The sequence below is a fragment of the Taudactylus pleione genome, unplaced genomic scaffold (assembly GCF_031769625.1).
Source record: "Taudactylus pleione unplaced genomic scaffold, aTauple2 ptg000027l, whole genome shotgun sequence".
NCBI lineage: Eukaryota > Metazoa > Chordata > Amphibia > Anura > Myobatrachidae > Taudactylus > Taudactylus pleione.
The window spans coordinates 585,451-598,062 of NW_028284429.1; the positions used below are offsets into that span (position 1 = coordinate 585,451).

General features: G+C 44.2%; 1 protein-coding gene across 1 annotated transcript in view; it reads left to right on the forward strand.

Moving 5' to 3' along the window:
- Window positions 1–1,372: 1,372 nt before the first annotated feature.
- GAS2 (growth arrest specific 2) overlaps window positions 1,373–12,612 on the forward strand; it is a 162,219-nt gene continuing 150,979 nt past the window's right edge. Inside the window, exon 1 of the mRNA XM_088451758.1 lies at window positions 1,373–1,561. The gene's annotated coding sequence lies outside the window, so the exon portion shown is untranslated. The remainder of the gene's footprint in view (window positions 1,562–12,612) is intronic.

Consider the following 12,612-nt stretch of genomic DNA (forward strand, 5'->3'; position numbering starts at 1 on the left):
ACAATTTTGCGAGCAGTTCTGGCTATAAAATAACCCAGTGACGTGGTCAATGACGCTGCTGTTTTAACTATGCACACCCATAAAACGCCCGTTTTGACCTTTAGGCACGCCTGCGTTCTGATCTCCACTCCCCGTTTTCAAGCACCTTCTCCTGTTACCACCCACAAACGCCTCTTTCTGTCACTCAAATTTTCAGGCATTCGCTATTTTGCGAGCACATGAATTTCGACCGCACTGACTGGTTCGCGCATGCGTATAACGATCCGTACGCATGCGCAGTTGGCCAAACATCGCTCGGAGCGAACGAGCTGCCGCTTACGAGTGGCTCTGAATCAGGCCCCATGTCTAATGTAGACTCCCTGGTGTTTAACCAAACCATAGGTATGTTACTCAGCCAGCATTCTATATGGGTGACTACACAGTATCACTTCTCTAGTTCTATATGTATGATTTAATCCTCAGCATCTATAGTGTGTGTGCGTACATGGGAGCAGTAACCTTGTCCTGTATGCTGGGTGTAGTTCTCAGTATCTCTTGTATTTTGTTAAGCAGCAGTTAGGTGGGAATAAAGTTGCACATGTAATCTCTGGTTCTAAGCAATCCATATCATCACACACCTCCCCTGGTACGCTGCACTATAGCGTGGTGTCGCCGCCCTTGTGCGTGCGATAAGTATTGATTTTCCAATATAATAATGTCATCAATAGCTCTGGGGTAATTAGTTGTTATTGATCCTGTGTGTCATCTCTGGGTCATTATTCCAGAATATCGAGGTGCTGTTAGTGGACTAGCAGAATGGACCATGCTGGGATTTATAGTCCCCCAAACACAGCACAGTAACACATTGTCTGCATATAATCCAAAATAACCCCACGCAGACAGCCCTTCTACAAAATAATGGACTTGTGATAATGAAGCTCATCTTCCTGTTACTGTAATACCAATTTCTTTTCCTGGTGGGAATCCTAGTACTCGTGTGAAAGCATTTTCTGTGGACTAAGCCAAGAGAATTATGATGACAAGTTTAATATAACCATCAAACTAGTTCATCGTCCCACAAACACAAAAAAAAGAAAAACTCTCTGTTTCATGAAACGCGTCTCTATCTCAGCTCACAAAGGACCAGATGAGAGTCGGTTACAGCCGGTGACCCAGTTTCTCTGATAATTGTTTTTAAAGCAAATGATTATTTGGAAATCAGCAGATAGTTTAAATGACTTTGCTGGCAAAACACACGAACTGTCCTGTGCTCTGAACTAGCCCCCGAAAAAGAAGGTTCTCTCTGTAGTCACATAAGAAGCTCACTGTTCAGTCGGGGCGAGGGGGGAGGAATGCACCCCTGCAGTTTGTTGAAAGTGTTACATACCATTAGGTACAGTGTAAACCATCCTGCTCTAAAATTCTTCGTCTGACAATGGCTCTCTCAATCCGAGATGTCTTTCTACTGTAACAGAGGAGGATTGGATGGTGATACGGATAGCACAGGGCTTGGGAGAAGTTACAGGACTTTCATGTACTCTCTGGGACTGGGGGCTAGACAGTCTTCCTGAAGAGGGACGAGGTAAGGGGGACTTCTCGCTTACTTTTCCCATGATACCTGAGCTCTGCATGGGTTGTGTATATCTATAGTGCCTGGAGAATACAGTAGCAGCCTATGGATACATTATAGGAAGACTTGCAGTTCTATTGTGGCTGGATATTGTCTGTTTACAGCTGTTTGTATGTTAGTTAATGTATGTTTTTATTGGTTATTGTGTCAAATTTAAATCAACCAGTTTGGACAAAATTCTTTCATATGCTGAAACATTTCTAAGAAAATATATCTAATTGCGTTAAATTGTCACATTGGAAATTCATATGGATTTGTAGAGCCAAATCTATTTTTTCTTAGGCTGATATTGGAGTGATTGATGTTACACAGTGCTATTTTCTGCTTTTTTTATTATCTAGATTTAGTTTTAATTGCAGGTATTTAGAAGGTGTATTGTATGTTATTTTATTGCTGAAATGTAATTTTATAAAAATAAATCTTCATTTAGAAAAATATGATGAAAACATAAGAAAGAATAAGCTAATGTGTAATAAAACAGATATTCATTAAAAAATAATGGGATAGCTTTACTTGTGGCAAAGCAGCCAGACGATACACTACACCTGAGGGTGTACTAAGGTATATGTGTGTGTATATAAATAAATATATATATATATATATATATATATTATTTATATATATATATATATAGATAGATATATATATATAGATATATAGATATATATTGAGGTATAAGTGTTTTGGCAAAACTTGTATATTATGTAACTTTGTGATGGACCCAGATGTATTGATTGTCCTGTTTCAGGTTACACAGGTTATAATTCTGGCTCAGGGTCAGGGTAACACAGGTTATAATGCTGGCTCAGGGTCAGGGTAACACAGGTTATAATGATGGCTCAGGGTCAGGGTAACGCAGGTTATAATGATGGCTCATGGTCAGGGTAATACAGGTTATAATGCTGGCTCCGGGTCAGGGTAACACAGGTTATAATACTGGCTCAGGGTCAGGTAACACAGGATATAATGATGGCTCAGGGTCAGGTAACACAGGATATAATGATGGCTCAGGGTCAGGGTAACACAGGTTATAATGCTGGCTCAGGGTCAGGTAACACAGGATATAATGATGGCTCAGGGTCAGGTAACACAGGTTATAATGCTGGCTCAGGGTCAGGTAACACAGGATATAATGATGGCTCAGGGTCAGGGTAACACAGGTTATAATGCTGGCTCAGGGTCAGGTAACACAGGATATAATGCTGGCTCCGGGTCAGGGTAACACAGGTTATAATGCTGGCTCCGGGTCAGGGTAACACAGGTTATAATGCTGGCTCAGGGTCAGGGTAACACAGGTTATAATGCTGGCTCCGGGTCAGGGTAATACAGGTTATAATGCTGGTCCAGGGTCAGGGTAACACAGGTTATAATGCTGGCTCAGGGTCAGGGTAACACAGGATATAATGATGGCTCAGGGTCAGGTTACACAGGATATAATGATGGCTCAGGGTCAGGGTAACACAGGTTATAATGCTGGCTCAGGGTCAGGTAACACAGGTTATAATGCTGGCTCAGGGTCAGGTAACACAGGATATAATGATGGCTCAGGGTCAGGGTAACACAGGTTATAATGCTGGCTCAGGGTCAGGTAACACAGGATATAATGCTGGCTCCGGGTCAGGGTAACACAGGTTATAATGCTGGCTCCGGGTCAGGGTAACACAGGTTATAATGCTGGCTCAGGGTCAGGGTAACACAGGTTATAATGCTGGCTCAGGGTCAGGGTAACACAGGATATAATGCTGGCTCAGGGTCAGGGTAACACAGGATATAATGCTGGCTCAGGGTCAGGGTAACAAAGGATGTAATGCTGGTTCAGGGTCAGGTAACACAGGTTATAATGCTGGCTCAGGGTCAGGGTAACACAGGTTAAAATGCTGGGTCAGGGTAATACAGGATATAATGCTGGCTCATGGTCAGGGTAACACAGGTTATAATGCTGGCTCAGGGTCAGGGTAACAGGATATAATGGTGTTTCAGGGTCAGGTAACACAAGTTATAATGCTGGCTCAGGGTCAGGTAACACAGGTTATAATGCTGGCTCAGGGTCAGGGTAACAGGATATAATGGTGTTTCAGGGTCAGGTAACACAGGTTATAATGCTGGCTCAGGGTCAGGGTAACACAGGTTATAATGATGGCTCAGGGTCAGGGTAACACAGGATATAATGCTGGCTTAGGGTCAGGGTAACACAGGTTATAATGCTGGCTCAGGGTCAGGGTAACAGGATATAATGGTGTTTCAGGGTCAGGTAACACAGGTTATAATGCTGGCTCAGGGTCAGGGTAACACAGGTTATAATGCTGGCTCAGGGTCAGGTAACACAGGTTATAATGATGGCTCAGGGTCAGAGTAACACAGGATATAATGCTGGCTTAGGGTCAGGGTAACACAGGTTATAATGCTGGCTCATGGTCAGGGTAACAGGTTATAATGCTGGCTCAGGGTCAGGGTAACACAGATTATAATGCTGGCTCAGGGTCAGGTAACACAGGTTATAATGATGGCTCAGGGTCAGGGTAACACAGGATATAATGCTGGCTTAGGGTCAGGGTAACACAGGTTATAATGCTGGCTCATGGTCAGGGTAACAGGTTATAATGCTGGCTCAGGGTCAGGTAACACAGGATATAATGCTGGCTCAGGGTCAGGGTAACACAGGTTATAATGCTGGCTCATGGTCAGGGTAACACAGGTTATAATGTTGGCTCAGGGTCAGGTACCACAGGTTATAATGCTGGCTCAGGGTCAGGGTAACACAGGATATAATGCTGGCTCAGGGTCAGGGTAACACAGGTTATAATGCTGGCTCAGGGTCAGGGTAACACAGGTTATAATGATGGCTCAGGGTCAGGGTAACAAAGGATATAATGCTGGCTTAGGGTCAGGGTAACACAGGTTATAATGCTGGCTCAGGGTCAGGGTAACAGGATATAAGGGTGTTTCAGGGTCAGGTAACACAGGTTATAATGCTGGCTCAGGGTCAGGGTAACACAGGTTATAATGCTGGCTCAGGGTCAGGTAACACAGGTTATAATGATGGCTCAGGGTCAGGGTAACACAGGATATAATGCTGGCTTAGGGTCAGGGTAACACAGGTTATAATGCTGGCTCATGGTCAGGGTAACAGGTTATAATGCTGGCTCAGGGTCAGGGTAACACAGATTATAATGCTGGCTCAGGGTCAGGTAACACAGGTTATAATGATGGCTCAGGGTCAGGGTAACACAGGATATAATGCTGGCTTAGGGTCAGGGTAACACAGGTTATAATGCTGGCTCATGGTCAGGGTAACAGGTTATAATGCTGGCTCAGGGTCAGGTAACACAGGATATAATGCTGGCTCAGGGTCAGGGTAACACAGGTTATAATGCTGGCTCATGGTCAGGGTAACAGGTTATAATGCTGGCTCAGGGTCAGGGTAACACAGGTTATAATTCTGGCTTAGGGTCAGGGTAACACAGGATATAATGCTGGCTCAGGGTCAGGGTAACACAGGTTATAATGTTGGCTCAGGGTCAGGTAACACAGGTTATAATGCTGGCTCAGGGTCAGGGTAACACAGGTTATAATGTTGGCTCAGGGTCAGGTAACACAGGTTATAATGCTGGCTCAGGGTCAGGGTAACACAGGATATAATGCTGGCTCAGGGTCAGGGTAACACAGGTTATAATGTTGGCTCAGGGTCAGGTAACACAGGTTATAATGCTGGATCACGGTCAGGGTAACACAGGTTACAATGTTGGCTCAGGGTAACACCGGTTATAAATTAATGCTGGCTCAGGGTCAGGCTAAAACAGGTTATAATGCTGGCTCAGGGTAACACAGGTTATAATGCTGGCTCAGGGTCAGGTAACACAGGTTATAATGTTGGTTCAGGGTCAGGTAACACAGGTTATAATGTTGGTTCAGGGTCAGGTAACACAGGTTATAATGCTGGCTCAGGGTCAGGTAACACAGGATATAATGCTGGCTCAGGGTTGGGTAACACAGGATATAATGCTGGTTCAGGGTCAGGGTAACAGGATATAATGCTGGTTCAGGGTCAGGTAACACAGGTTATAATGCTGGCTCAGGGTCAGGTAACACAGGTTATAATGCTGGCTCAAGGTCGGTTAACACAGGTTATAATTCTGGCTCAGAGTCAGGGTAACACAGGTTATAATGCTGGCTCAGGGTCAGGGTAACACAGGTTATAATGCTGGCTCAGGGTCAGGGTAACACAGGTTATAATGCTGGCTCAGGGTCAGGGTAACACAGGTTATAATGCTGGCTCAGGGTCAGGGTAACACAGATTATAATGCTGGCTCAGGGTCAGGGTAACACAGATTATAATGCTGGCCCAGGGTCAGGGTAACACAGGTTATAATGCTGGCTCAGGGTCAGGGTAACACAGGTTATAATGCTGGCTCAGGGTCAGGGTAACACAGGTTTTAATGCTGGCTCAGGGTCAGGGTAACACGGGTTATCATGCTGGCTCAGGGTCAGGGTAACAGGGGTTATAATGATGGCTCAGGGCCAGGGTAACACAGGTTATAATGTTGGCTCAGGGTCAGGTAACAGAGGTTATAATGCTGGATCACGGTCAGGGTAACATAGGTTATAATAATGCTATTCAGGGTCAGGGTAACACAGAATATAATGCTGGCTCAGGGCAGGGCCGTAGCTAGGGTAGTGCGGCCGGTGCCATCGCACAGGGCACCACAGGTCAGGGGGCGCTGTTCAGGCCTGTCAAATGTCTGTTTATTATCATTCACACTTGTAGCTTCCTCTTATTTCATCCCCAGCATCTTGTGGCCTCCCCTATCTCTTCCCTGGCCCATCCCCATGAGGCCATTCCCCTTTTTTGGGTGCATTATGTCCCTTTTAAAAATGAGGGGGGCGAAAATGCTCTTTCTGGCACAGGGCACCAAAAAGTCTAGTTACGGCTCTGGCTCAGGGTCAGGTAACACAGGATATAATGGTGTTTCAGGGTCAGGTAACACAGGTTATAATGCTGGTTCAGGGTCAGGTAACACAGGATATAATGCTGGCTCAGGGTCAGGGTAACACAGGTTATAATGCTGGTTCAGGGTAACACAGGATATAATGATGGCTCAGGGTCAGGTAACACAGGTTATAATGTTGGCTCAGGGTTGGGTAACATAGGATATAATGCTGGCTTAGGGTCAGGGTAACAGGATATAATGATGGCTCAGAGTCAGGGTAACACAGGTTATAATGATGGCTCAGGGTCAGGGTAACACGGGTTATATTGCTGGCTCAGGGTCAGGTAACACAGGTTATAATGCTGGCTCATGGTCAGGGTAATATAGGATATAATGCTGGCTCAGGGTCAGGTAACACAGGATATAATGCTGGCTCAGGGTCAGGGTAACACAGGTTATAATGCTGGCTCAGCGTCAGGTAACACAGGTTATAATGCTATTCAGAGTTAGGGTAACGTAGGCTATAATGCTGGTTCAGGGTCAGGGTAACACAGGATATAATGCTGGCTCAGGGTAAAACTGGTTATAGTGCTGGCTCAGGGTCAGGGTAACAGGATATAATGCTGGCTCAGGGTCAGGTAACACATGTTATAATGCTGGTTCAGGGTCAGGTAACACAGGATATAATGCTGCTTCAGGGTCAGGTAACACAGGATATAATGCTGGCTCAGGGTCAGGGTAACAGGATATAATGCTGGTTCAGGGTCAGGTAACACAGGTTATAATGCTGGCTCAGGGTTGGGTAACACAGGTTATAATGCTGGCTTAGGGTCAGAGTAACACAGGATATAATGCTGGCTTAGGGTCAGGTAACAGGATATAATGCTGGCTCAGGGTCAGGGTAACACAGGATATAATGCTGGTTCAGGGTCAGGTAACACAGGTTATAATGCTGGCTCAGGGTTGGGTAACACAGGTTATAATGCTGGCTTAGGGTCAGAGTAAAACAGGTTATAATGCTGGCTCAGGGTCAGGGTAAAACAGGTTATAATGCTGGCTCAGGGTCAGGTAAAACAGGTTATAATGCTGGTTCAGGGTTGGGTAACACAGGTTAACTTATAATGCTGGCTCAGGGTTAGGGTAACAAAGGATATAATGTTGGCTCAGGGTTGGGTAACACAGGATATAATGCTGGTTCAGGGTAACACAGGTTATAATGCTGGCTTAGGGTCAGAGTAACACAGGATATAATGCTGGCTTAGGGTCAGGTAACAGGATATAATGCTGGCTCAGGGTCAGGGTAACACAGGATATAATGCTGGTTCAGGGTCAGGTAACACAGGTTATAATGCTGGCTCAGGGTTGGGTAACACAGGTTATAATGCTGGCTTAGGGTCAGAGTAAAACAGGTTATAATGCTGGCTCAGGATCAGGGTAAAACAGGTTATAATGCTGGCTCAGGGTCAGGTAAAACAGGTTATATTGCTGGTTCAGGGTTGGGTAACACAGGTTAACTTATAATGCTGGCTCAGGGTTAGGGTAACAAAGGATATAATGTTGGCTCAGGGTTGGGTAACACAGGATATAATGCTGGTTCAGGGTAACACAGGATATAATGTTGGCTCAGGGTTAGGGTAACAGAGAATATAATGCTGGCTCAGGGTTGGGTAACACAGGTTATAATGCTGGCTCTTGTTCAGGGTAACACAGGTTATAATTAGGGATGTGCACCGACCCCAATGTTTTGGTTTTGGATCTGTATCTCCTTCGTGTTTGGGATCTCAATTTGGTTTTGGCAAAACCATCCTTGCGTGTTTTGGTTTTGGATTTGTATTTCTTTCTAAAAAAATAATAAAAACTGCTAAAATCACATCATTTGGGCCTGTTTTTGTTTCTACAGTATTATTAGCCTCAATAACATTAATTTCCACTTGTTTCCAGTCAATTTTGACCACCTCACAGCTCACAATAATTTATTCATCCAGTTTTGGCCCATAATTTGTACCAAGCTACCGCAGCTGGCTGACTAATCTAAGTGGCAGCAATGGACGGCACAAACACGTGGCAGTTCTACTTCAAACATGGCACATTAGTTTTCATTAGTCAAGAGGCCTGAGGGAGATGGAGTATGTATATATGTAGTTGAAGGCAGGGAAAGGAAGGGTTGATTCATAATAAATTTAATTTAAGTTTTTGATTCCAAAGCAAATTTATGAGGGAGGGAGGTGGGGAGTTATTTTTAAAGAATATTTCTCATTCACATCTGTCCTTGCCCCAGTTGAGCTCTTGTGGTGGTCCAGTATTTATTTATTTATTTTAAATAAAAAGGGCATGCAGGAGATGTTGTCTGTGGGAGCACACAAAACAGAAGCTCTGAACAGGAAGGGGGCAGAGAGATTTTTAAAGTCTGGTACTAAACATCTGCTATCATTGTGCTTCTGGGATTATGGATGAGAAGGCTGGGAGGGGAGGAGAGAGAACATCTCCAGATACCATCACAAAATAGTCTCTCCATTTGGTGTTTGAGTTGCATCTGACCAAACATGGCTGTTATGATCAAGGAAAACCAAGCCCACCAGGTTGGTATCTACAAGTCAAGGTTGAAAAATGGCATAAGAGTATTTTGCAAGTATACCTAGATGTGATTTTAGTTGAAATAAATACAGAATGAAACTATAAAACAAAGGTAAGCGTCAGAGCAGCGGCACAAAAGTACGGCAGTTTAAAAAAATATAGGACATCTATTAAACTTTTGCAACACAGCAGTAGCAGACAGGATGCCAGGCAGCTTCATAAACTATAAAATTAAAAATGTCAGACAGCAATGCCCCAAACAGCACATAATGCAAAGAAAAGAGGTGCAAGATGGAATTGTCCTTGTAGTTCTTCCACCCACCCATATGTTGTGTATAGTAAACAGAACATGCACAGTTTAACAAACCAATCACTTCAGTGACAGAGACTGCCAATTGTGGCTGAAGCGATTGGTTTGTTTGGGCCCCCATAAAACAAGCTACCAATGGGCAGCTGACATTGCTGGCAATGATCTCTCCATGCACAAACTGGCTTTACAGAGGCAAGATGTTGTCGCCATCATCATCCGATTCCTCCCCCTCATCAGTGTATACATCATCTTCACACAATATTAATTTGCCCCCGCTGGAATCCACCATTACAACCTGAGGTGCCTCTGTCATTTTTGGATGTAATTGGCAGTAAAGGTCTTCCTCGTGAAATTTGTAGTTCATTTTGATGAACATCATCTTTTCCACATTTTGAGGAAGTAGCCTCCTACGCCGATCGCTGACAAGGAACCCGGCTGTGCTGAAAACTCTTTCTGAGTACACACAGGGTGGGCAGCTTGAGTAAAGCAAAGCCAGTTTGTGCAAGGGTCTTCAAATTGCCTTTTTTTCCTGCCAGTAGTGAAATGGACTGTCAGACATGCCTATTTAGATGCTATCATTAAAATAGTCCTCAACCATTCTTTGAATGGTGACCATATCAGATGGAGTCACGGTAGAGGTCTCATTAATTGTAGGCAATTCTTTTAGACCCGACCAGATGTCAAAACTTTGTGGTGTTGATTCATTTACATCATCAGTGGGTCTTTTTTGGGGAAAATTTAGTTTTTTCCTGGCAACTGCACTTGCTGGAGAAACTGAAGGAGGAGCCATCACTGCATCATGTGCCATTTGAGCTGACAATTTGCTACCAACAGCTCTTACATCTCTTCAGATCTGTGTCCACTGGGAAGATAGACACAACATATAACTTAAGCCTGTGATCGAGCATAGTCACCAAAATATATTGCTCCGATTGGAAGATCCTGACAACCCTTGGATCGTGGTGAAATGAATAAAGGACTTGATCTACAAGTCCGACATGCTTGGTGGAATCGCTTAGTTTCAGCTCCTCCTTCAGTTTCTCAAGCTGCTTTTCCAGCAGACTAATGAGGGGAATTACTTGAGTCAAGCTGGCAGTGTCTGAACTCACTTCACAGGTGACTACTTCGAAGGGTTTCAGCACTCTGCACAACATGGAAAGTATTTTCCACTGAGCTTGAGTAAGTATAGTCCCCCCTCCTCTTCCTATGTCATAGTTCGCTGTGTAGCTTTGGATGGCTTTTAGCTGTTCCTCCATCCGGTGAAGCATATAAATGGTGGAGTTCCACCTCATAACTACCTCTTGCTTCAGCTGGTGACAGGGCAAATTCAACATTTCTTGCAGGTGCTGCAATGGCGAAAATGCCCAGAAATTTTGTGAGCCACAGAGAGCATCTCCTGCATCGTCCTGTCATTTTGTTTTTAAATTTTGCACCACCAAGTTGATTGTGTGAGCAAAATATGTTGGAATTCACCCAGCTGTAAAGCTCTCACAATATTGGTGGCGTTGTCAGAAAATCACAAATCCTGAGGAGAGTCTAAGCAGGGTAAGACATTTTGCAATGACTTACCTGAGTTTTTCTAAGAGGTTGTCAGCGGTATGCCTCTTAGTGAAACCGGTGATACACAGAGTTGCTTGCCTCTGAATAAGCTGCTTTTACTTATATGCTGCTGCTGTTGTCGCCACTGAAGGCAATAGACCCACCCAGTGGGCTGTTACAGTCATGTAATTTTGTGTTTGTGCTTGCCCTGGTCCAGTGGGTACAGTGGCAATTTGGAGGACACTAATTAAAAAATTTTTAACGTCCCTGTACAGGCTGGTAATTGCTTTTCTAGTGGATTGGATGGGATTTATTAGTGGGGACAGAGAACCTCAATTAACTGTCTAAAACTCACTGCACTAATGGCTGATATTGGACGCACATCTAATAGATGTTATGGCGTCAGTGATCCACTGTGCAACTGGGTGACTGCTGTCATACTTGCTTTCCCTTGCAAAGGATTGTTTAACAGGCAATAGTTTTTTTTAGAACTACTACTAGTAGTCTTCCTGGTCCCCTTCTGGGATGAAGATCCACTCCCAGCAGCAGCAGCAGGCATAGAGCTCAAGGATTCTTCTGAGGAATTTCAGGATTGGGGAGCACTGAGTTAGCCTTATCAAATTGGATGCAGGGCTACTTCCAATCATGATTGAAGATATTGTTGATGAAGGTGTTGGTGGTGGAGATGCTAAGTGCTTGGTGCTAGCAGAGAGAAGGAGGCTAGCTGATGCTGGACTGCTTGTTGTTACTTTTTTAGCCAAAGTTTCTGAATTTTGCAAACACTTTTGATGGATGCGCTGTAGATAACGTAACAGGGAGGAGGTTCCTAGATGGTTAAGGTCCCTACCTCTACTTACAATGGGTACAGATGGCTTGACAATTGTTGTACGGATTTGGGTAGAAATGATTCCACACATAAGAAGTGGATTTTTTGTTTTATGCCCAGGCATGACAATGGGCTTTTCCTTATCATGGGCAACAACTGTATCCACTGGGGCCTGATTTACGCAAACAACATCCTCATCATCAGCATCCTCATCATCAACATCCTTATTAGCGTCAGCTACACAAATATCCTCCTCATGGTGGTGCACTTCCACAGAGCATCCTCAATTTCTATGTCAGCATGTTGACTTGCACTGCTCATCCCCATATTTGCAGAGGACGCACAAGTTGTGGAAGGAGGCTCCTCTTTGAGTACAGTTTTGGAAAGGTCAGGCTCACACATGGCACCCGCTGACACACTTAGACTTTTCTCAGGGATTTGTGACATTTCTGAGCACACAGTTGGTTACTTAGCCTTTCATTACCACTTCATGTGGTGAAAGGCATATTGCCAATTTTATGTCTTTCTGCAGGTAACTTTCCCTTTGATGTTTTTTTCTTTACCAATGTTAAAGATTGGTTCTTTGATTTTAGATGCCCTGAATTAAGCGCTGTATGCCCTTGGGCATCGGCTTTAGTAGATGATGTAGACAGACTAGTATCATCATAACTGGTGGTACTGGCAGCAGCTCCAGCACTAGTATGTGGTTCCTGCTCTCCTCTTAACTGATCGTTCTCCATATCAACAAACACGAGTGAAGTGGGGTACAGCACACACGTCAATTTGTACCAATTTTAAGTATTACACTGCAGTATCAATGACCTAG